The 26,259-nt window shown below is 43.2% G+C and overlaps 1 protein-coding gene across 1 annotated transcript in view; it reads right to left on the bottom strand.

The window, feature by feature from the left end:
* Positions 1-26,259, bottom strand: part of SLC9A9 (solute carrier family 9 member A9) — a 463,721-nt gene that overhangs the window by 431,217 nt on the left and 6,245 nt on the right. The window lies entirely within an intron of this gene.

Raw genomic sequence — 26,259 nt, forward strand, 5'->3', positions numbered from 1 at the left:
AATCAGATACTCAAGTATTTTCCCTATCTGTCCCAGCAGGCTCACAGGCAATGGAGGGTTAGGTGGCTTGCCCAGAGTCACAGGAGCATGTTGGGATTGAACTCACAACTTCAGGGTGTTGAGACAGCAGCTCTAGTCACTAGGTGCAGTGATTAGCGCTAGAGCCTCAGTACCCTGAGATTGTGGGTTCAAATCCCATGCTGCTCCTTGTGACCCTGGGCAGATCACTTAATCCCCTATTGCCTCAGGTACATTTGATAGAGTGTGAGCCCACCGGGACAAACAGGGAAAAATGCTTGAGTACCTGAATGTAAACAACTGAGGCTGTAAGTAGTAAATAAATTTATTTATTCATTTTTCTAATCTATACTATTCTTCCAGGAGAGCTCAGAATTTATTCAGGTACTCAAGCATTTTTCCCTGTCCGTCCCGGTGGGTTCACAATATATCTAATGTACCTGGGGCAATGGGGGGATTAAGTGACTTGCCCGGGGACACAAGGAGCAGCGTGGGTTTGAACCCACAACCTCAGGGTGCTGAGGCTGTAGCTTTTACCACTGCACCATTCTAGAAATCAAAATGTAGCAAGAGTGAGCCAAGTATTGGACAATCAAGCCATTGTGACATCACTGAAGAGGTTGGCTCTTAAGCACTGGTGGAATGGTGCATTATGATGTCACAATACCAGCTCTGGTTATCAGAAGCTGAACCTTTTCACACTGTTTATTCATTCAATTTTCTATACCGTTCTCCCAAGGGAACTCAGAACAGTTTACATGAATTTATTCAGGTACTCAAGCATTTTTCCCTGTCTGTCCCAGTGGGCTCACAATCTATCTAATGTACCTGGGGGCAATGGGGGGATTAAATGACTTGCCTGGGGCCACAAGGAGCAGCGAGGGTTTGTACCCACAACCTCAGGGTGCTGAGGCTGTAGTTTTAACCACTGCACCACACTCTTCCCCAGTTTTCAGATGACAAATTTATGCACATACACCCCCCCCCCCAATTGACTAAAAAGTGGTAAATATTCCACATGCAAATTTGGGTGCACATCCAATGTGTGGCCACAGTTTAATTGAATAACGGGCCAATTAGTGCCAATAATTGGGATCTTAATGAGTTATTATTGCCACTTAAAGGGGACATGATAGAGATTTACAAGATCACGAAGGGCATCGAGAAAGTGGAGAGGGACAGATTCTTCAAACTTTCGACAACTACAAGAACGAGAGGACATTCGGAGAAATTAAAAGGGGACAGATTTAGAACCAATGCTAGGAAGTTCTTCTTCACCCAAAGGGTGGTGGACACCTGGATTGCGCTTCCAGAGGACGTGATAGGACAGGGTATGGTATTGGAGTTCAAGAAGAGATAGGACAATTTTCTGAAGGAAAAGGGGATAGAAGGGTATAGATAGAGGGCTAGTATACATGTCCTGGACCTGATGGGCCACCATGTGAGCGGACTGCTGGGCATGATGGACCTCTGGTCTGACCCAGCAGAGGCACGGCTTATGTTCTTATGTGCCTAAATTTTACATGCAAGTCGTAAAAGGGGGAGCAAAAATGGGAGGGTCGTGGGCAGATCGGTGGTTTCCCTTTGATTTACGAACATAGTTACAGAATATGGGAGACCTGCACCTAATTTAGGTGGGAGGTTTTGCACCATGATTCAGTTGCTGCAAATGGTCACACCTAAAGTTAGGGGTGGGTCCCAGGCATAAGTACTATTCTGCAAACCATGCCTACCTTTAAGTGCTGTTTATAAAATAGCGCCGAGGGATGTTTTTGGGGAGCACCGATTTTTTTATAGGTGCCATGCATCGAAGTTAGACCAAATGCCATTCAGGACTCATCTAAACAGCATCTAAACTTCTTGGTTTCCTCATAATCTTCACGTTCCTCACAATAGATACCACAGCGATAGCACCAAAACTCTTGAAATGTTAAGTCAGAATGCTTCAGGAGGTTAAACCTAAAGCATGCTTCATCTCACTTGTCTAGATTTGTGTGCTCATTAAAATGTTTCTGCCAGAGCCTGAGAAAGCTTAATTACTATTGTTGAGGGTACTTATAACCCTCTTTCCCCACCCCATCCTATTTATTCAGTTTCTTGGAGTGCTGAAGTTTACTGAGCACTAATGATAGTCTTCTGCAGAATTTAAATACAACACTGAAAGATAGCAAAGCTAAGGTTAGCTTTCACAGTCACAAGCTTTCAGTAGTGATCAAAAGGATAACATTTTCATGTGTAAAAGATAACTTTGATGGCTTGAATATTCACCTTATAATAGTTTGAAAGAATTTTTTTCAGCGCTTTTGGATATGATGATAGCCACAGTGGAACCTTTATCGTATATAATAAAAACATCCTCAAAGCTCTGTACTATACTTTTTTTTAAAAAAATAATCTTTATTCATTTTTAAAATCCAATACATAGCGCAACAGGTTAGCAAGCAAATAATATAATAAACAGCACTCAGAACACTCAAATAATATAGAAGTACATAACATCCCCCTCCCAGACCTTCCCACCCACCCCTCCTGGATGTGTACAACACTCTTTCATGAATCAAAGGGAAATAATAATAATTAATTCTTACAAAATTTTGTCAATGGACCCCCCAAATCTCTTTGAATTTACTTTAGTTTCTCAATTGTAACAAATTCATATGTTCAAATTTATATATTTGGCATAAGGATTCCCACCAAAAACTATAATTTAAGTTATCCCAAGATTTCCAATTTTTTGTGATAAGCTGCATAGCAACTCCTATCATGATGAAAAGTAATTTATTCTGGTTTGCATTGATTGGACTCTTGGGCAATAATAACATTCCAAACAACACTATATAATATGACAATGATAATAGAACTTACAAGATCGTGTTGATTTGACCCCAAATAGATCTCCAAAATTGAAGTATCAAGGGACAATAGAACAATAGATGATCCAGTGTCCCTATATCAAGATGACAGTGCCAGCATCTATTAGATTTTTGAACTACCGGTATCTAGCTTTTGTAATCTAACAGGGGTCCAAAAACTTCTATGCAACAACAACAAAAAAATCATGTTTGTCTCATAGATGCTGATGCTGTACATCTCATCTTCCAAGGCCAAATTCGTAGCCATTGAGATGCAGAAATCTGCTGCTTTATCTCAATGCTCCAAATGTCTTTAAGACTAGTTTTTGGTTTCTTATTCAAAAATTCAGATATTAATTTATACCACTTGGTTGCCTGATGCCCTAGCAAATCTATCTGGAAGCATATGCCCGGCGAGCTATACTGATCCTTTAAATTTCACCAATCAGGGAACCCCTTCTGAATGGCCTGCTTCAATTGCAACCATTTAAATATATGGGACTTTGAAATACCGAATGATTGTTGAAGTCGTGAAAACTCAAGCATCTTCCCATTTGATACCACATCATCTAACGTGCATACCTGCCTGCAACCAATGCTTCCAGAGGATCTTAGACTCAACAATTTGAATCTTGGAGTCCAACCATAAGGACTGACATGTGGATTGATGAATCAGAATAGGTATTAAGCCCTGTACTGTACTAATGTAACACTAAGAATGGAAAGTCAGAAAATATTCCATTCAATACCATCCAATCCTGTTTTGAAGGACATTTATTAGAGATAGGCATCCAGAAAAATTTTGTTTTCATGTTTATTTTTTTAAGTTTTAAATACTGTTAAGACAAGCCAAATATCTGCAGTAAATAATAAGCTTTTGATGATCCTTATAGGAGTAGGGATACAACAAATAACACTGAATTGGAAAAATTGTTCTAGACTAAATTACAGCTTCTGGTGGAACTCAGTGTGTCATCTGTACAAAATGGAACGTTTACTTGCAATACAAAATGGTCATTTTAATAGATTTAAAGATGTGTGGAGGCCAATAATAAATTATCATAATGATTAATGTTAATTTATTATTCTTTTTCCTTATATGATAATTGAAAGAATGGGGGGGATGGGGGATGGGTGGGTTATGATAATTTAATATATATGTGCATATTGATTAATATATGTGCAATTGATTAATATACATAGGAATTATATTATTCATGTATAGATATGAGATGGGGATGGGATATAAATCTTTTAGTTATATATTGTTATGGAATTATCAAGTGATAATGTAATATGTTGTGTTCATATTTTAATGTACACTTGATGTATATGTTAAAATGAATAAAGATTTTGGGGGAAAAAAAAGACATCACACTATGGGCCATGTTCTATATATGGTGCCTAAAAAAAACGGTGCTGACTGCGCTTAGCGCAGTTCTACAAGGTGCACATACCTTTTACAGAACTGCGATTACGCTGTGTGCATCGCAGAAATTAGGGGCACCTATTTAGGCTAGCCCTGCATCTAAGTTGTGCATGCATCAGGCATATTCTATAACACTGTGCATAACTTTTAGGAATGCCCCTCCTCCTTCCGCCCCCCCGCCTCTTCCCACTCCTCCCCACGCCATGCACCTGCCCCCCTTCCCTTCCCCCTAGTTGTTCACCACCACGAGCAACAACTTTAGAATGCTCCTCGTAACCACGTCATCTTTCCCGCTGACATCACTTCCGGGTGCCGGGCATAGGAAGTGGCGTCAGCGGGAGAGATGACGGGGTCGCGAGGAGCACGTTGAAGTTCTTGTTGCTCGCAGTGGTGAACAATTAGAGGAAAGGGGAAAGGCAAGGGGCGCACGTGCGGCAGGGGGGGATCAGGGAAGGAGCAGGGGGATGGAGATGAGGATGAGGGAGGGGCGCCATCGCCCCGGGCGCCTCTCACTCTCGCTAGGCCACGACCCCTTTTCAAATTCGCACACTGCAACTGGCACCTACTTTTTATAGAACTGCGCTAAGTTCCGTGCATGACTTTTAATTAGTGTCAATTAGTGTAAATTATCAATTAGCAATGCCAATTAGGCCAAGTAAGTTGTGCGCGCATAACCTTAGGCACTATATACAGAATTTGGGGATATGTGCACATACTGCAAGATTTTCTAAGTGATTTAAGTGGGCAGGATATGCCCGAGGCCACCCAACCACCAATATCCAGAAGCATTTAACTGGGCAGTACTACTGAATATCAGCTCTGACCGCTCATGTAAACAGATCAGGGGCGGTACAGAGGGAGGAGTGACAGTTATGCTGTCCTAAATTCACTCAGTTAGCTATGCGTGGCCTGGCTGAATATTGCCAGGACCCTCGTAACTTTTGAAATTGTGTTTAGCCTTTCTGATCATACCAAGTATTGAAAGGCTGCTGCTAGAGGTCATGGCAGCCATTTTGCTGCTGTGGTGCGGCCACTAGAGGCAGAAGTGGGGTTTGCTCCTTCCCCCACTGGACCACCAGGGATCTCTTAGGTAGACCTATCATGTCCGATTGGTGGAAGGGGGTTTCTGTCTTTGCTGGAGGGAAGATGGATCAGAAAGAGTGGAATTGTAGGGGCTGAACAGAATTCAAAAGCTAGATGGGTCCTAGCTGATATTCCACTGGGCTCTGCATAACTGTCCTCTAACTGCTGTTAGCTGAAAATCAGCCAGATTGAGAACACTGTGCACCAAGTGTGCACTTTTGGATTCTGTATAGGTCAGCCAAAGTTTGGCACGCAATTTTGGGTGCTGATCATAGATCCGCTCATAGCTAATTGACAGTAATTAGGACCTATGTGTGAAACTGCCCTATGCACTATTCTATAACATGCATGCCTAAATCTTATAGTGTACAACTCCCAAAGAGGCGTGGGCATGGGTGGATCAGGGGTGCTTCCAGAAATTAGACACGATCTTATAGAATACCTGAATTTGTGCACCAAACTGAGTTAGGCTCAAGCATTTACACCAGTTTTTGGCAGGTGTACATGCTCACACCCAAGGTTAGGTGCGAAATCTGAGCTGAGTTAGTATTTCATGAAGGTCATTCGATGCAGAATCCCCTTTACAGAATATTAGCTCAGTGTGGATCAACATGGAGCCTAACATTGGGTACCATTTATTGAATTTTCCCCTATATGACATCACTCTTTCCCGATAGGGCTTGCATGTGCAAACCAGTATGCTTATGCATGCACATATTTACATGTGTGTGAATTATCGGGAATGAGTGTGCACTAAGTGTAAGTAATTCGCAAAGGCAGCCCATCCTTAATATTTTTCAAGATCTGCTGAACAGGGATGCAAGACTGCAACTTCGTCCAGATACTGATACATATGTAGGTGCTGTGTTGTGTAGCAGCCAAAACTCCCCTTATTCCTACTGGCTGAAGTAGCAGAAGCTGAACTTGGGCTGTACCGGGCCATGATGCGCCCTCATTTGGAATACTGCGTCCAGCACTGGTCTCCTTACATGAAGAAGGACACGGTACTACTTGAAAGGGTCCAGAGAAGAGCGACTAAAATGGTTAAGGGGCTGGAGGAGTTGCTGTACAGTGAGAGATTGGAGAAGCTGAGCTTCTTCTCCCTTGAAAAGAGGAGACTGCGAGGGGACATGAAACATTAAAAATACTGAAGGGAATAGACTTAGTAGAGAAAGACAGACTGTTCACCCTCTCCAAGGTAGGGAGAACGAGAGGGCACTCTCTAAAGTTGAAAGGGGATAGATTCCGTACAAACGTAAGGAAGTTCTTCTTCACCCAGAGAATGGTAGAAAACTGAAACGCTCTTCCAGAGGCTGTTATAGGGGAAAACACCCTCCAGGGTTTCAAGACAAAAGTTGGACACGTTCATGCTAAACTGGTGAGACTGGACTCATTTGGAGCACTGGTTTTGACCTTGGGGCCGCCGCGTGAGCGGACTGCTGGGCAGGATGGACCATTGGTCTGACCCAGCAGCGGCAATTCTTATGTTCTTATGTCTCCCACCTGGCAGCTCAGCTCAGCTCAGACTGATTCAGATGTTTCCAGGTTTCTCTTAAGTTTGTTGTAAGCTTATTTGTGCAGCATGGTTCTTTGTGTGAATCATCTCAGGGGTGGATACAATATAAGTTATTATCCATCAAGCAAATACCTTGATATACCTACTCGTGGTTGCAAGTAATACATTTTTTAATAAATAAATAAATAAGAATGATCTTGGTTCTCAGCTGTGAATGTGAATTTGCCACTTCTTGTATGGCAACTGCTAAGGTGTAAAATACAGGGCTTTCTATTACAAGCATATAGTTTAATCACAAAATTAAAAAGAGACGCTGTGGAAACTTTCATACCATCTGCTGAGAACATTTTTGCCTGTACAGAAATTAATGCTTAGGCATAATTTTAAAGATATGCATATGTTTCTCTTGGTGTTTCTATTCCTATAGAGGCAAGTGTAGGAAAGGAACTCAAAATAGACAAGGAGGAACTAATTCTGTATATGCCTGGTAGTTAGATGTTTGGGTCTGAAAAATTGACTGCTTAAATGTGCCTCAGTGTTTTATAAACTATGAGGAAGGGATTGCACAGCTTAACAAATATGTGTATCTTCATCACCCAAGAAGGTACAAGTATACTGGCCAAACGTTTATGTGCATCCATTTGATGTGATGTGGATACTTATAGACAGGCATTGTGATACAATAAAATGGCATGCAGGCAGACACCTTTCTAATGGCCCAGCTGATAGCGGATCAATGTTTCCGCAGTCAGTCCAGAGAAGAGATGTGCTTGGCCAAGAGCTAGGCCTAGGTCCTGCTTCAAAAGTGCTCTAAACAGATGGGTTTCTTTCCAGAAAGAGGGAAAATCCTACTGGGACTGAATGTAGAAGCTACAGGGAAGTGCTGAGTTGGGGGGTGGGAGAGGGGGGAGGGAGTCATACAAAGATAAATACTTTGCTTGGTTTGAGGCCATAGGATGCTGAACTGCTAAGATCCTACACAAAACAATGGTCCTAGAAAGATAGATACTCCTTTTTGCTGTAGCCAGCCAGAAAAAGAAAAGCCCTAGAACTCTACCAATTCCTTCAGAGGGGAAGAGTTGCAGCTTCTTCTAGGCCCAATATAGATGGGCAGCTGAGGAACCTGGGGGGGAGGGGGAGTGTGGAGCATGGAAAGAATGGCTTGTGCTCAGGAGTGACTAGCTGAAATATTCTCCAAGATACATTTCTGTGATGTAGGAGTGATTCCTGCTTTACCTATTGGAACACTGCAGGCCTGAAACTTAGACCAAGAACCATATTTGCTGCCCTGAAGCATTCTGGATGCGTTTACAAGATCCGTGCGTGTTGTGACAGGGATCTAGCTAGTCCTAATAAAGCCCAGGGAAAAGCTCAGGGAAAAGAGCAGGGAGGCATTAATAATGTGCCAGGGACTAAGGGGAAGAAATATTCTGAGTATAGGGAAAATCCTGAGCACAAGGTTAAGAGGGAGCCTGTCCCTTTAAAAGCTCACAGAGCTCAGGCTGGAACGGAAAGGACAGGGCTCTTTAAGGAATTAGCTAAAGCTGCTGTGGGGGGGGCGTGGTTATGTGCCGAGTCTCCCTTTTTCTGAAGCTCCCTCGTCAGTGAGAGAGGAGAGGGACAGCTGGGACTGGAAGCTCAGGGGAAGCTGAGAAGGAAACCAGCTACAGCAGCTAACTTCTGGCCAGCCTTCAGAAGTTCTCACCAGGATAGGGAAATGCAAAACCCTGAAACACAATCTGAGGTTTGTGACATGGACTGGTTAGAGAGTAATGCTATGTCTGGGGAAGAACACCCTATGGAATGGGAATAGGTTTAGGAAAACCTGAATGTCCTTTTTCCTTGGTAAAAGGGTTTTTGTTTTTGTTTCTTCCTTTTTGAGTTTTATGTTTTGTGAAGGATTGTGTGTCCTGTTTTCAACCTGGGCTGGAAGCTGCTGAATTTACTGTTGGGTTAGATAAGTGGACCAGTGGTCACATCTTTGGGAGTACAAGTCCCTCTGCTCCTAGGAAAAGGGAACTGCCACTCAAATCTACCAGAAGCCTAATTAGTGCCTAGAACCAGGTAGCCTAACTATTGCCAAGGCAGGTAAGGTTCTAGCACTGCTTGTGGAAATAATACCTAACAGGAACTGTATTTTATGTTCTCAATTTGTGAACTTAAATGGGCCAGCACTAAAGGGTGCAGGGATAAGAACTGGCACATAAGAGAAAGAAAGCAGAACAAGAGAAAATTGGAATGTTTTGGGTTTTTACTTTGAATGCCAAATTTTGACCTTTTTTGTTGGAAACTTTTCTGGTGGATAAATAAAAGTGATATATTTGGACAAAACCCAGGCCAGTGTGGTGTGCAGTTTATGGGAGGCACCAGGCCGCTGTGATCCACCACGGTTACGCTCGCGCCAAGACTGGGATTCTGGGAAGTTACTAGGCCTCGCCAGGATCCCGGTCCCACAAGTGGTATCAGAGGGGATTATACTGCCTCCAGGTGGACACAGAAAATTTTTTTTTTTTTTTTTTTTGGTTTTGGCTTTCTTTTCTCTCCTGCTACTCTGCTGAGGATCGATCAGTCTGTTGGGACCTAACGACTATTGGCTAAGAGGATTTATGTTCCTGAGGAAACAACGCTTGGGGCGGAGTCGGTGGAGAAGCACAACGTGGGAACAACAGCAGTTTGCGGTGTGAATGAGCGAGAGTGCAGATCCAGGAGACGGAGGAACGACAGGATTGTGGTTTTGGGACGCCCTGAGATCCCAAAGGCGTAGACTCTTCAGTCCCTGAGGTAAGAGGTACCTAGGGGGGAAACTGAAGAGGATTCCTAAAGGGAAGTGGTCTCCCAGTTTAGCCAGGGAGGGAGAATCTCTGATTTAAGGAGCCGCACTTGGTGTTCCTGTCTTTTTGGTTTATTTCAGGATGGATGTCAAGCAGTTGGCGGCGGTAATGGATGCCGGGAGACAACAATTGACCGAGGACCTGCGTGCGGTGATTCGTGCGAACCAGGAAATATGGAGAGCTACCCAGGAGACGGCACAACACCGTCATGAGGAACTTGTGAAAGTACTTTCCACACAGTTAAGAACTGCTAGTCTGGGACCTGCGGGTGGACAGACACCTATGGACGCAAGTATGCCAGGTGCTGGGGTTCAGAGTTTGGTGGGACCTCAACCTTTACAATTTCTAACGCTATGTAAAATGGGTCCGCAGGATGCGGCTGATGACTTTCTCAATACTTTTGAGCGTGTTGCTACGGCGGCTGGATGGCCAGAGAGCCAGTGGGCCGTAAGATTAGCACCTTGTCTGGCAGGGAAAGCTTTGTCAGCATACCAAACTTTAAATCCTGAATATGTTACCAATTATAACCAAGTTAGGACCCACATTTTGGAAACTTTAGGTCTCACGAAAGAATATTACCGTCAGCAATTTCGGGGTTCCCATATGTTGGAAGGGGAGCGCCCTAAAACATTACTGCAGCGCCTGCAACGCATGGCGGAGAGGTGGCTACAGTCTTGTTTAACCGACGTTAAGGCATTATTTGGTGAGATCCTAAAGGAGCAATTTATTGAGGCACTACCAGAGATGGTTCGTGGCTGGGTCAAGAAGCTGGGAGGAGATGAGTTGGCACAAGTGGTGGAAGCCACAGAACACTTTATGGATGCCACGGCTTCCTACCCGGGTACAGAAAGTGGGGCTAAAACCTCAAAGGGTGCTTATATGGAGAATGAGATCAGACGAATAGCAGCTCCCGGGATAGTGCCTAAAACCTTGCCTAATAAGCGAGGGGGCCCTAAGAGGGAGGTGATATGCTATAGATGTGGAAAAGTAGGACACTTACAAAGAGAGTGTAGAGTGCGGAAAGAATTTAGTTCCCAAACAACTTGGGGTACTGGGCGGAGGAATCAGTATCTCCTTAATGTGACTCTGGAGGGACACCCGGTATGGGCTCTGTTAGATTCAGGAGCAGATCAGACCCTGATATCAAGCACATATTGGCAAAAGATACGGGGAAATAAAAATCCCTATCAAAGTCAGACACCGGCGACTATTATGTGTGTTCATGGGATTACGAAATCTTGCCCGCAGCATTGGCTCACAGTTGAATATGAAGGCAGAAGGCACTCTCTGCTAGTGGCGGTAATTAAAGATGCGCCTTTTACGCTACTGTTGGGCAGAGACTGGCCTGATCTCTCTAGGGGACTTGGAATAGGGGGTAAAAAGATATCAAGACCCCAGAGGAGGGAGAGACCTGACCCACAGGTAGTTATGGGAGTTAGAACAATCCACCAACGTTATAAACAGCAAGCACGAAGGGAGAGCAAACAGCCTGTTTTGCGGTATGCGCGTATGTCTGCCCAGGCTAGAGCACCTACACAAGCTTATGAGGGCGCAGCGGGATATGATGTGTATGCCGTTCAGAAGGAAGTGATTCCTCCTGGAGGTAGAAGCTTAGTACAAACCGATCTCCAAGTGTCACCTCCACCAGGGACGTATTTACGGGTTGCCCCGCGATCGGGCTTAGCGCTCCGTCATGCGATTCATGTAGGGGCGGGAGTTATCGATCCTGATTATAGGGGTAATCTCTCAGTCCTGTTATTTAATTTTGGCACTGAACCCTTTTCTATACAGGCGGGGGACAAGGTAGCTCAGTTAGTATGTGAACGATTATGTAAACCCCGTTTGCAAGAATGGCCTCATTTATCCCCAACACTTCGGGGTGAAAACGGATTTGGCTCTTCGGGTATGCAGGGAGGTGCACCTGAAGAAGTAAGGAAGGAGGTGGAAGGGGGTTCCTGAACGGACACGTATCAGAACTTTGAATTTTTTCTGTTCTTTAATACTCACTGGGTAGTGGTGACCTGTACCCAACCCTTTATTTTAAGTTCAAGCTTTGGGTTCTATTATGGAGTTTTTTTGGGAAAAATCTCGGGGTACTTTCGGTAAGCGCCCCTCATATATATAAGCAGCTGCCATTCTTTCGGAAAGAATGAAATTATTTATAGAACCCCCCTGCCCACTCTGTCATTTGTAAGGTTAAAAACTTTTATAGAGTATAAGATTTTATTGTCTCTTATTACTGTACCTCGCTTATAAGGTAAGATAAGCGAATATTTTTGCATTGTTATATGGGTTTTGTAATGAGTCATAAAGGCACTTACTCCTAGACAAATGAGACTTGTACGGCTGTGTGTGTGTATGACATTTTTCCTTCAGCTCCCATCTTTCTGTGTCACCAATGTTTACTACTGAGGTAGGACATGCTGTTATGTGGAATGAATTGAATGCGCTGTTTGAATCAGTCTAAGATCTTTCCCTTGTAGTTAAAAAAAGAAAAAAAGAAAAAGAAAAAATTCCGTTTTAAAGGTTTTCTTTCTTGTGCAGAGCAAAGCTAATCTGTTCTTTACTTTCATTATCAGGGTCTGTGCATGAATGTTTTTGTCCCTTCCCCCAGACTTCTCTGTTTGGGCTTCCACTGACCCCCTATAGTGCTTCTTTGAAATTACTCATTCTTGGTTTTATAAAGCAGTAAGGTGAGATTCCACTGCTTGTCTCTTGACTTTTCTCCGGCATTATCAAAACCACCATCTCTTCTTATAATACGCCCATCGCTCTTGTTGCCAAAGCTGATGGCATTCCCTGTTTCGTCCTAGATTTTCGGGCTGTTAATATTTTGGTAATTCTCATTGCCCTTATGTTTCTTCCACCATTCCATCGGCAGCCAATGATTTTTTTCTGTCATTTTCCTAAAGAATGTTTTATTTTAGTCCCTTTGGTGAAGCTTTTCAGCTCCTTTTTTGCCTTCACCTTTAAGCAACAGTATACCTAGTGTGGAATGTCCTTCGGGCTATTCTACAAGTCATGCACTGCCCCTCATGGTCCTATTCTTATTTTGTACAACTTTTTGTGTTCCATAATTCAGGAGACCTATCCGATTGATAGTTTGTACCTTTTATAATGGTTGTCTGTGTGTGGTCACAAGGTGTCATGAAATAAACTGCACTGGTGTACATCTGAAGTGAAATACCTGGGTTTTGTCCTGTCTCATGGTCAGAGGAAAATCTGCACTTTCTGCACTGCTGCTATTCTGGGTCGGCCCCGCCCAGCTACCAAGAAAGACATGCTTACTTTTCTTGCTATGATTGGTCACTGCCGCCAATGGATCTCTGCTTGTTCCTTCTATGACCAGATTTTGAGACAGACCCTGGTTTCTGAAATGACTGCTCTTATCAGATGGACTTATGAAATGTTGGACATTTAAGATGTGCTTTGGTTTCTAGCTCAAGTTTGGGTTTTCCTGCTTATGCCCACATGTTTTATCTCTTTGTTTGGGACTATTGTAACACCATGAAGGGAGAACATGGCGGTAAGTTACGCTCTGTTGCCTTTTTTTATAGTCACTCCTGTTCAAGTTCCCTGACTGCTTGTGCTATGGTGGTAGAGATGGTTACTTTTCTGATCCTAGGTCACCCCATTACCCTTCATACTTTTCACGATGTCCAAGCCCTTCTTTTAAATAGGCTTCTGGGTCTCAAGGGTGAACAGGATTCTCTTCCTCTCTTTTTTCACAGCTTCAGTCCTTTGTTACCACCCCCTCCTCTGAATTTGATGCCTGGCGTTTGGCAGGTGCCCAAAGCCGCCCTTTTGGACGGACTTTGGTGCAAAGAGGGGAAACCCTGGATACCAGCTGCTAGCTCTCCCTTATTCATTGCCCAATATCATGGTATTGGTTATCGTAGTGCTCGCTCGACATTTTAACTTCTTGCTAGTGATATTTTCATTCTTGACCTTTTGCTCCTTGATACAGAGATATATAGCTTGATAATTACAGCTGGCACGGTTGTGAATTGAAAATAAATTGGAAAATACAATTCCTTTCTAGTGTTTTAGCTGAAATTAGGATGTTGCTAATTTAAAATGGGTTTTTCCGGATTTATACATAGCCATCCCAGATCCATTTTGGCACAGATATTTCTAATGTTTTCCACGGGTCCTCTTTATCACTGCAGAGATAGAGACGCTCCAAAGAGACATTAGCTTTATGCCTTTTTCCAAATATGAGATGGTTATGATATACATTATTTGTTGTTTTGGTTTTTTTATATCAATGTGTTTATTTGCAGAGTTAAATTCAGCCCTGCACACTTGACAGATGGAGAAATAGCTCCACGTTTAAAAACTTTATGTTTTGTCTGTGTCATGTCTACTTGTCTTAGTTTAGTGGGTACCCCAGGATACATAATATTGGCCATTTCTAGAGCTCTTTTTCCACTTCTTACTAGCCTAACTGCGCAATGTTCTTTTACTTTTAGCTTTTATATTCTGAATATAGTTTAGTTAAGGGTTATATGTTTAAGAAAAAAGTTTTACTTTATGCAGCGTTTATTTCGTGGTGTTCCCTACATATGATCCATACATTTCTGAATACATTCAGTATATCAGTATGGTTTCTCTGAGGTGCATAATAGTTATATGAAGCACGAAAAAACATATCTTTTTGGCTTGTTCAATTAAGAACCTTAAGTAAGTGAGTATTGTCTCTCTTTTGCAATAGCTATGCTAAGTAAATGAATTGGTATTGTGCATGTTGCCACATTCAGTACAGGCAACATGGTTTCTCTTGTTTTCTATCTCTTATTTGGATCACATTGGAGTACAGCTGCTGAATGATATTTGGAATGCTTTCCAAGCATCTCTTTTCAAGTATCTCTTTCTGTATGCACAGACATCTGGCTGCTCTCCCTTTGAGATTCTCACGGGATGACCTTTCCCCGCCCCATGGGTGGATTTTCCCTTGATACAGGAGGAATACGTCCAAAAGCTAATTTAAATATTAGGGCTTGTTCAAAGAAACGTGTCTTGCACTTCTCCTTTCTCTCCACAGATTCCTACCCATTTTTTCCAGCCTGGTGATTATCCAGCAGCTTTCCAAGGATCGGAAGCAGACAGATTTCCCCTTTGGCCTTCCCACTACTGTGATCGCTGTGCCCAGGCCCGCTGCACTCACTGAGGAGTTTCCTGTTTGGATCCACGCAAGTCGCTTGAAGAGGGTTAACCTAAAACCCCAGAAGCAAGTCTTCCCTGCGCAGATTTCACCTCCTCCAGTAGAACAACATGATGATCTCATTGCAGCATTCTACCAACTTTATCATTCTCTTACTGGCACTGCTGCTGCTAGTTTTTCTCCCTGTATGGATCATTTCTAACTGGGTCTACAGGGATGATGTGTTCTGGGTTCACGACACTTTCTGCCCATACCCATCTGTAAATGACACTCCTGCTGTAAACAGCACCCCCGACACCTCTTTGCGAACACGACGTCAAGCTGGACTACTCCCTCGCAAAGGCTGTCCTTCAATTGGAATCCAGAAAAGACCGATAGTATGCTACCCTTTGGTATAATTCCAGCAGTGTGCAAGTTGCCACCTTCTCCTTTGAGTATTGTGACATTGTGGACTGTTCATCAATTGATATCCCAAGGCTGTGCCATTGGTCCTCAGAGATTCCTAAAACTAAGGACATATATGTATATGTTACTGACTTACGTTGGGGGGATAAGTGTGCATTCTGGGGAGTGGTAGGGTGGAATATTAATACTGACTGGGCTTATAAACTAGAAAATACCCTGAAAAACAGTGGACCAAAATGGTAAATCACTGCTTACTTGTATGACCCTTCATAAGGTTGGACACTGTTATAGGAAAAGTGTTCCTGCACAAATTATTAAGCTTTTTCTTACTATTGACAACCCTAGACCTACTGATGAAGGTATGTACATTATGGACATGAGGTTTAAGGGTGGGTCTAGCTATCATCAGTTTTCTTACGGGATCTATCTACCTCCACTCATCCTCTCCCGCCATTTTGTGGGGGCCCCAAAAAATACTAACCCACTGGCCCCTACATTCAATAAACTTACTGACATGATGGCTATTGCCAATCCCACTTTTGAAGATACTGTGGCTGTTGAGGTAGGGTTTTCAGAACCTAACCTTTGGTTAGAATGGATGAAATTCACTGCTGATCAACATAATAAGAGTAATTGTTACATATGTGCTCAAGCTAGACCCCATCTAGGAACCGTACCTCTGGACCTCCCTCCTGGTATCCAACCATGCTTTTCTGGGTTATTTACCAATATCTCCTCTAATTTTACCTATCCTCTTTGTGCACTGCAGTGTTCTAAATACCCTTTGTTGCCAGGACAGCAAAAGCTTGATATTGCCGTTATCATCTATAAGGGCAATTACATATGTCATGTTTCTAATCTGACACAGAGTAGTTTTGTAGGTAATTTACCCCCAGGTTATTGTTCTGTCTTGGCTCATAGGTATGCCCCATTGTTGCTGCATCAGATTTGATATTTACTGGCTTTATGGAGACTTTTGGCTCCCTGTTAAGCTACCCAGCCAGTGGATAGGCCAGTGCACTTTAGTTAAGGTTACCATGCTTCTGCATATTCTTTCTGAAAGGCATCCTTCCTATTCACATGGTTTTTCCTTTTATTTGTCTTGATATAAATCTGATCACATGTATACATAGATGCTATAGGGGTCCCAAGAGGGGTCCCAGATGAATTTAAGGCCCGAGCTCAGGTTAAGGCTGGGTTTGAGTTCCTTATTCCCTTTATTACTATTAATAAGAATGTTGATCGGATTAGTTAAAATTATTATAATCAGCAACGCTTTGTGAACTATTCTAGGAACGCCTTGCAAGGTATTACTGATCAATTAGGCTCCACTTCTCAGATGGTTCTCAAAATCATATGGCCCTAGATATGATTCTAGCTGAGAATTCTGAAAAATTCTCCTCAGTATTTTATGCTGTTGTACTTTTCTTTCTGACAATATAGGTCCTCCTATGGACATTCAGAAATTAGCAGACCTCTTTGCTGAGTTCAAATGTAACTCTGATTTATCTAATTCTTGGGATCAGCACTTTAGTTGAATGCATAATCTCTTATTATTTGCACTCTTATCTTGACTGCTCATGTACTGTGTTATTCGTATTACAGCTCCTAAAAAGACCCCTCCTTGAGAGACATACCTAGAGTATCACTCCCTTCCAGCTCATGCTGTGTATTTGTGACGTCATTTACATGACGTAAGAGGGGAATTGAACGGACACGTATCAGAACTTTAGTAAGTGTCCTTAGGCATATGTTGTTTAAAGATGCAAAGGTAGGCCCTGTTTATCTTTCCCTTCTTTGAAGATGGTATAAGGACATCTATGTTTGTCTTTCTTTCTTTGACATGAATGTTTAAACAGAGTTGTAGTGAAGTGAATTCAATTGTTTTGTTAAGCCGTATTTACAGACAGATTTAGTTAAGAAGCTCTGCTGGTCAAGGCTTTTTCTTACCTTTTGGACTTCAATCTCTAGATAGGAAAAATGCTGATGTGTTTAAAGTTTCATGTGACCTTACGTCACATGCCATCACATGCTGGCAAACCTGATTCGTATAAATATGTGAAACTCATAATAAAAGACGGACATATTTGAAAGATGGTTTCTGGTCTTTAAGATGTGTCCCCAGGTACCTGACTTACAAATGACAGAGACAGAGAAAGTATGGGGCAGGAATTGGGACCTGAATCCTTTTCAGTTCCCTGGGAGAGGTTGAGGCTAGGCAGCTAGGACCATTACAGGAACAAGTACGGGCCCTACAGAAAGAAATAGAACAATTTTCCCAGTGGAGGAAGGAGCGTGAGGCTGGGGAACAGGAAGAGGACGGGGATAGAGCCCAGGAGTATCCTTCTTCTGACCCAGGGAGTCAGCAGGCCTTAAGGTTACTTAAGGAAGGTACTGAGGAATGCCAGAGGAACTTTGTGCAATTACAGGAAGCATCTCAGGTCTTGCGAGAACAGGTTCAGGCCCTAAAAGAACAATTCAGAGAGAAATCAGGAGCCTGTCCCCAAGCAGAAATGTTAGCGCAACAGGTAGCGTCCTTACAAAAGGATACTGAGCGAAAGGGGGGGCAGGTGGCTGAAGTGTGCCAACGGTGGACCATGGAACAGGAGACTAGGGAGCAACAAAATACCCGGCTGAGGGAAATCCAGGCTGGCCTAGAGAAAATCCAAACGGGAGTGGGGGCTCTAGCTCACAGAGTGGAGACTCTAGAGAAGATGAAAATAGGGGAATTAAAAGATTCTCTTGGGGCTCTGACAGAGAGGATTGAGGGGCTAGAACACCCAGAGGAGTTAGGAGAAGGGGGTTTTGCTGAAAGTTCGGAGTACCCTATTCTCAATTGGCCTGATGATTTTCAAACAGGGCCACCGATTTCCATGACCAATAGGGGTAGAAGAAAGAAGAAGGGTCTCACCGCAATATACTAGGCTCACGCGATGGTATTTAGCTCTACAAGGATACCGATTCCAGGTGGTTCACAGGCCAGGGAAGCTGCATACTAATGTAGACACTCTGTCACGTCTGTCGGAACTATCGTCACAGAATCCTTCTCTTACCCGGGGTAAGATTTTGAGGGTGGGGGAATGTGACAGGGATCTGGCTAGTCCTAATAAAGCCCAGGGAAAAGCTCAGGGAAAAGAGCAGGGAGGCATTAATAATGTGCCAGGGACTAAGGGGAAGAAATATCCTGAGTATAGGGAAAATCCTGAGCACAAGGTTAAGAGGGAGCCTGTCTCTTTAAAAGCTCACAGAGCTCAGGCTGGAACGGGAAGGACAGGGCTCTTTAAGGAATTAGCTAAAGCTGCTGTGGGGGGGCGTGGTTATGTGCCGAGTCTCCCTTTTTCTGAAGCTCCCTCGTCAGTGAGAGAGGAGAGGGACAGCTGGGACTGGAAGCTCAGGGGAAGCTGAGAAGGAAACCAGCTACAGCAGCTAACTTCTGGCCAGCCTTCAGAAGTTCTCACCAGGATAGGGAAATGCAAAACCCTGAAACACAATCTGAGGTTTGTGACATGGACTGGTTAGAGAGTAATGCTATGTCTGGGGAAGAACACCCTATGGAATGGGAATAGGTTTAGGAAAACCTGAATGTCCTTTTTCCTTGGTAAAAGGGTTTTTGTTTTTGTTTCTTCCTTTTTGAGTTTTATGTTTTGTGAAGGATTGTGTATCCTGTTTTCAACCTGGGCTGGAAGCTGCTGAATTTACTGTTGGGTTAGATAAGTGGACCAGTGGTCACACCTGTGGGAGTACAAGTCCCTCTGCTCCTAGGAAAAGGGAACTGCCACTCAAATCTACCAGAAGCCTAATTAGTGCCTAGAACCAGGTAGCCTAACTATTGCCAAGGCAGGTAAGGTTCTAGCACTGCTTGTGGAAATAATACCTAACAGGAACTGTATTTTATGTTCTCAATTTGTGAACTTAAATGGGCCAGCACTAAAGGGTGCAGGGATAAGAACTGGCACATAAGAGAAAGAAAGCAGAACAAGAGAAAATTGGAATGTTTTGGGTTTTTACTTTGAATGCCAAATTTTGACCTTTTTTGTTGGAAACTTTTCTGGTGGATAAATAAAAGTGATATATTTGGACAAAACCCAGGCCAGTGTGGTGTGCAGTTTATGGGAGGCACCAGGCCGCTGTGATCCACCACGGTTACGCTCGCGCCAAGACTGGGATTCTGGGAAGTTACTAGGCCTCGCCAGGATCCCGGTCCCACAGTGTGCAGCCAAGGACATTTACCATCTCTGGATATCCATTGCCATGTGAATGTGGAGGAGAACTAGTTTTTCATCTATGGTTATGAACTGTGCCTTATGCTGTTATCTTCTTTGGCACGTCTTGCTGTCTACCAAGGACCCTTCACAAGAACAAGAACACTATTCATTATTCCTCTGCGTGACCGGGTTCGATTGGTCCTCTATGGGTCACCTGTGCATGCCCTAAGATCCTTAGTTAGACAATTCTGGGTGCTGGGGAAGCTCAGACCTACAATTAACATAGAAACATAGAAAGTGACGGCAGAAAAAGGCCGAGGCCCATCGAGTCTGCCCACACCGCTGACCCACCCCCCCTATTTAATCGCTCTCTGATGACCTTTCCCTCCTAGAGATCCGACATGAGCATCCCATCTGTTCTTAAAATCCGACACGCTGCTGGCCTCGATCACCTGCACTGGGAGCTTGTTCCAGCTGTCAACCACTCTTTCGGTGAAGAAGTATTTCCTGGTGTCGCCATGAAACTTCCCGCCCTTTATTTTCAGCGGGTGTCCTCTTGTGGCGGAGGGTCCTTTAAGAAGGAAAATATCATCTTCTCCCTCGATACGACCAGTGACATACTTAAACGTCTCAATCATGTCTCCTCTCTCCCTGCGTTCTTCGAGAGAGTATAGCTGCAATTCGTTCAGTCTTTCTTCGTATGATAGATCTTTAAGCCCCGAGACCATCCTGGTGGCCATCCGCTGTACCGACTCGACTCTCAGTACATCTTTACGGTAATGTGGCCTCCAGAATTGTACGCAGTACTCCAGATGAGGCCTCACCATGGTTCTGTACAAGGGCATTAGGACGTCAGGCTTCCGACTAACAAAGCTTCTCCGGATACAACCCAACATTTGCCTAGCCCTGGATGAGGCCTTCTCCACTTGATTGGCCGTTTTCATGTCTTCACTGATGATCACCCCCAAATCCCGTTCTGCTGTAGTCCTTGCTAAGGTTTTACCATTTAATGTGTACGTTCTGCACGGATTATTATTGCCCAGGTGCATGACCTTGCATTTGTTAGCGTTGAAGCTAAGCTGCCAGGTCGAGGACCAATGTTCCAATAAAACCAGGTCTTGCGTCATGCTGTCGGACAGACTGCCGTTACCCACAATGTTACATAGTTTGGCATCATCGGCGAATAATGCTATTTTACCTTGAAGCCCCTGAGTCATGTCTCTTACGAATATGTTGAAAAGGATCGGGCCCAAGACCGAGCCCTGCGGCACCCCACTGGTCACTTCCGTCGTTTTAGAGATGGTACCATTAACCACCACCCTCTGAGTTCTTCCACTCAGCCAATCGTGGACCCATGCTGTAAATGTTTCACCTAATCCCATTGATTTCATCTTGCCCAATAGCCTGCGGTGGGGGACGCTATCAAAGGCTTTGCTGAAGTCCAAGTACACGACGTCCAGGGATTCTCCCATATCTAGTTTCCTTGTTACCCAGTCAAAGAAACTAATGAGATTGGATTGACAGGACCTACCCTTGGTGAATCCATGTTGGTGGGGATCGCGTAGTTCCTCCTCGTCTAGTATCATGTCTAATTTGCGTTTGATGAGTGTTTCCATGAGTTTACTCACTACCGATGTGAGACTTACCGGTCTGTAATTCGTAGCCTCTGTCCTACAACCCTTTTTGTACAGAGGAACGACGTTAGCTGTTTTCCAGTCCAAGGGCACTATTCCCGTGCTCAGGGACAGATTGAAGAGTATTGATAACGGCTCCGCTAGGACGTCCCTGAGCTCTCTGAGCACCCTGGGATGTAGATTGTCCGGCCCCATTGCTTTGTTCACCTTGAGTCTTGATAATTCGTCGTAGACGTCTCCGGAAGTAAACTCTAAATCCCGAAACGGATCTTCTGAACTTTGCTTTACCTGCGACTGTGGACCTGACCCCGGTGCCTCACATGTGAAAACAGAGCAAAAATATTCATTTAGTAGTTCGGCTTTGTCTGAATCTGATTCTACATATTTCCCATCTGATTTCCTAAGGCGCACTATCCCATCAGTGTTTCTTTTTCTGTCACTAATATACCTGAAGAAGGATTTGTCGCCCTTCTTAATGTTCCTTGCTAGGTTTACCTCAGCTTGATGCTTGGCCTCTCTGACTGCCGCTTTCACCGCTGCAGCTTTGGCCATGTATTCCAATTTAGCCTCTCTTGCCTCTGAATGTTTGTAAGAAATGAATGCTGATTTCTTTTCTTTACAGAGATCTGAAATCTCTGCGGTGAACCATTGGGGTCTATTGTTTCTTCGCCGTTTGCTTGCTGATGTGATGTATCGGTTCGTTGCTACATGTAGGGTAGATTTCAAGGTTGACCACATATTCTCCACATTATTGGCCACAGCTTGGCTTTGTAGTGTGTGATGGACGAAATCTCCCATGCATTTGAAGTCAGCGCCTCGAAAGTTGAGTACTCTGGTTGCCGTGCTTGATCTAGTGAAATCTTTCTTGAGGTTGAACCATATCATGTTGTGGTCAATGGAGGCTAACTTATCGCCTACCGAGACCTCTGATACGCTTTCTCCATTGGTGAGTACCAGGTCCAATATCGCCTGTGCCCTAGTGTAGCTCCTTTGCACTGCACAGTTTACAATAAGAACTGATAGAAAGAATTTCTCTTGTGTGTTCTTGCTCTCGGCCGAGAGCTAGAAAAGCAGAACAGTTCTTTTTTAGGAATTACTGAACTTTCTCTGGTTTGCAACGCACAAGAAGGACTGGCAATCATTTGCTTTGGCTGTACCAAAGGAAAGCGACCTTGTGCTAACAAAATGAAGAATCTCACACTGCAGGACTTGTAGCCTAAAGATTATTCCATCATCAGGATCAGCTGACTGCCGCTGCATCCAAGGATGAGGCAGGAATTATCTCTCAGTTTTGATGGGTTAGGATAGAATCTTGTTTTGTGTGGATTAGGTGCATTTGGGTCCCTTGGTTAGTGCCAAGTTTTCATAAGATTTGCTGCTTATATTTATCAGGAATCATTATTATAAGGAATTATATATTGTGTGATAATTAGTCATATTTTCTAATTACTTAGTGATTACATATGTACTAGTGTGCTGATATGTACACAGATATTTGTGAATAATTATTAGTTTGTTATTATTTACAGCTGGTTATAAGAAAATATATATTTTTCTATCTTTATAATAAAATCAGTTTCAGATATTCTGGCCTCCTGTTTATTCTAATAAGAGTACATAAAGTTGGACCTGGTTAGCAGCTGATGGCATATTTCCCTAGGCATGAGTTACAGAAGTTTATCTAATTGTTTTATTACACCTAATTACCTGTTAAAGTTTAGAAGATCGTCTTACAATGCCTACACACCAGGACTCTCTGAAGTCCTCTTCTCCTGGGGATCCTTTTACTCCTCAGTTTCCCCTTTTCTCCCAGTTTCCAATTATGCAAATAAATAAAAAGTTGCTATGTTTTTGCTAAACATGCAGTCATATATCATTTTAGTAATGGGCCCCCATCAGTCTTGACTCAAGAAAGGCAGAATATATTAGGAGTCACATGCATAGACTTACACTAGGCACCTTTTAAGACTTCTCATGCAGGTCTCCAGTTAAAGTCAGGCCCATATGGGCTTTTGAGATTAGCCTGTACTAACTGACTTGATGAGGTCCAGTAGCAGGTTTAAAGGGCAGTATAGGCATGGAGCTTACTGTCAGCATACTCTCATTTATAGCAGAAAGATTCCAGGCACCTACCAGCATCCAGTGTTCAAGCACAGTAGGATCCTCTTCTTCCTGAAGAACCAATTAAACCTCAGTGAATGTCAAGAAAAAGTGAGTTATTTGAGTATGTATATAGAGGTTGAAGGTCAGAGGAAGTGTGGTTTGTGCACTGATAACACATGAATGGTATGTGCATTGATAACACAATTATTAAAACATGAACACCGGAAAGCTGTGGAACTAATACCGATCCAAGATGATGTTGTAGTGGATATAGATACAGAGGCTCCCGTTTCTGACTGAACAAGTCACTGAATTGGACCCTCTTACTTTTGGTAGGATTGGGACGGTACAAGAGCAACCCCCTAGCATTAGCTTCCACTTCTGAGATGAAGCAGGCTACGCTTGATCAGTATTGAGCCTCAGCAGGACCAATTACTTCCTCGCCTTCAGTCGCACCCAGAACTGCGGCTTTGGGAAGCAGCTGGGTGTCTTTGAGTCCCGCCCAACCAGGACGCGACTTTGCTGCCATGCAGTGCTCTGCTGTGGTATCTCTATTGGAGGCAAGTCCTAGCGAACAAGGGGGGCAGACGGCAGTAACTACGAGCTTAACTCCAGAAGAAGAGCAAGCTTTGCAAGTTGCTTCCAGGACCCTGGGTCAGGAAACTGAGTAACTTGTTAAAAGTTAAGAACTATGCTGCTCCTGAATTAGGAACTCAGGATTTGTTGAAACCGGCTATCATGACACTTGAGTCACTTGGGAGGCCATTAATGGCATGCATTCTTCACTGTGTGGAACAGTAAATCAGAATACTAAAGATTTGATCTATTTCTAATGTGGTCCTTGTCCAAGTACAGGCTTCCAGTCAACATTCTTTAGAACTGGGTTCTTTGAAATAAAGTTCAGACTATGGTATGTTTGGAACCATACTTGTAGATTCTAGGAATATCTGAAAAATCAAATTAGGAGGCATAATTTTGAGGCTTCTGAATTTCCCTAAGTCTCCATTAGTGTCTGCTGCAGATATGTTCAAGAATTATCTGACCGACCTCCTAAAAATACCAGCTGACTCTGCCGCTGTTACGAGAGAGCTCTTTATCTTCAGGGTATAAAACGATCTACTGACTCTGTAAGTCCAAGTGTAAGAGAGGGGGCTTTGGGTCTAACAATAATTTTGGAGTCCTCATTGGAGGTTGTTATGCAAAGAACCACGTTACTGGTTTCCTTTGCTTTTGAACTTGACCGCAATACAGTTTTGAGACTTTCCTTCAGGCATTTGGGCTCGCTGTTTTTAGGGTCTAAAATAAGACTTTTTCCTGATTTGGCTAGACATACACAAATGCGATGTAAAGCTTTGCTGGCTCTTTGAGCCAGGGTGTAGACTAGAGATATGACATGGGGACAAATTTGTCCCCGTAGGAACTCAATTTCCCCGTCCCCTTGAGTTTTGTCACTGTCCCTATCCCTGCCCCATTCCTGTAAGCTCTGCCTTAACTGCACAAGCCTTGAACACTTATGATTTTAAAGCATTTGAGGCTTGTGCATTGAACACTTATGATTTTAAAGCATTTGAGGCTTGTGCAGATGAGGACGGAGCTTGCGGGAATGGGGCAGGAACAGGAAAAGAACTCGCAGGGTTGGGACAGGAAAATGAGTTCCCGCGGGGATGGGGAAAAATTTGTCCCCTTGTCATTCTCTAGTAGTGTAGACTATAGCCACTAATTTTGTGTTACAGTTTCCTTGCATGCGTTTTGAGTGTAAACAATTTCAATTTTATGATCCCAAACAGAAGAGTTTCTGAGGTCCAGGGAAGAAGTTAATGTGTATGTAGTTCCATACTGGCTGGCTAGGAAAGGGTTTGGGAGTGTTCTCTTCATAGTTAAACAGTGATTGTTATTTCAAATTAATGAAGATTGTTTTTCTTTATTCTTGGATCCTATTATTTAAATTTTATGGATGAATAATGTATATATTTTTTTTTTTCTAAATTTCTGATTTATCCCAGAATTTATGGTAATGTAAACTATTTGAAACGTAAATAAAAGAAAACCCCCCAAAACCATGGGCACCTTATCACTTCAAACATTGGCCTGTCTTTCAAGAGACATTCTCCCTGTGTTACAAAGCCGTGCTAGCGGCTGCCGTGCAGCAACAGCCCCGAAGCCCTTTAAATCTTTATGGGCTTCGGGGCTTTTATTGCACAACAGCCGCTAGCGTGGCTTTGTAAAACAGGCCCATAAGTTTAAATTTCAGTATTGAGCTTAAAGTGCTGTTTGTAAATACTGTACTTCCCATTTGATCTTGCTTTTAAACTCTCTCTGTCTTCCTCTGGATATCATTTACCAGTGTGCGAAAGTAGTCATTTACGCTGTCATAAAATGCTTGCTACCCTTGGCCAACCCCAAATAAAATGTTAGTAATCACTTCAATTATTTTGTGTTTTAAAGCAGTTATTGACCCTGCCATGAGACATTGCCTGCGCTCAACCTCAAAGTGGCAGAAATCACTTCCATTTAGTTAATAACTCTGACATGAGAGGCAGCCTGTGGCCAATTTCAAACACTTGTGGAATTGCCACAAAAACAAAAATAACTTGATCAAGCACTTTCAGCTTTGTTATTTTCCTTTTCTCATCTATTTTTTCTTCACAACCACAACACTAACACCCGAGTCAATTCAGATAGGAACATAAGAATTGCCATAGTGAGCAATACTGAAACTACACTAGAAATCTCTTCCTATGGAAATTTAACATATATGAACCAAATGCTAGAATCTGAGAAGACAATAATTCTGGGATACTACAGATAGATAGCTACAATGAACTTAAAACAAACACTTCCTTGTTTGAGCCCAATAATGAAAGTATGCAGATCTTCTTGGCTCAGGGACTGCAAAATGCGTCAGGTAAGAAGGGCCCAGCCCGGTTACGCATTGCCTTTGCTTTTCCTTTCCCTGCCATCTGCTGTTTCTACACAAATGATTGGTTACCAAAAGGACACACCTGATTTGTCAGTTTGT

This window comes from Geotrypetes seraphini, chromosome 9 (genome assembly GCF_902459505.1).
Source record: "Geotrypetes seraphini chromosome 9, aGeoSer1.1, whole genome shotgun sequence".
Taxonomy (NCBI): Eukaryota; Metazoa; Chordata; class Amphibia; order Gymnophiona; family Dermophiidae; genus Geotrypetes; species Geotrypetes seraphini.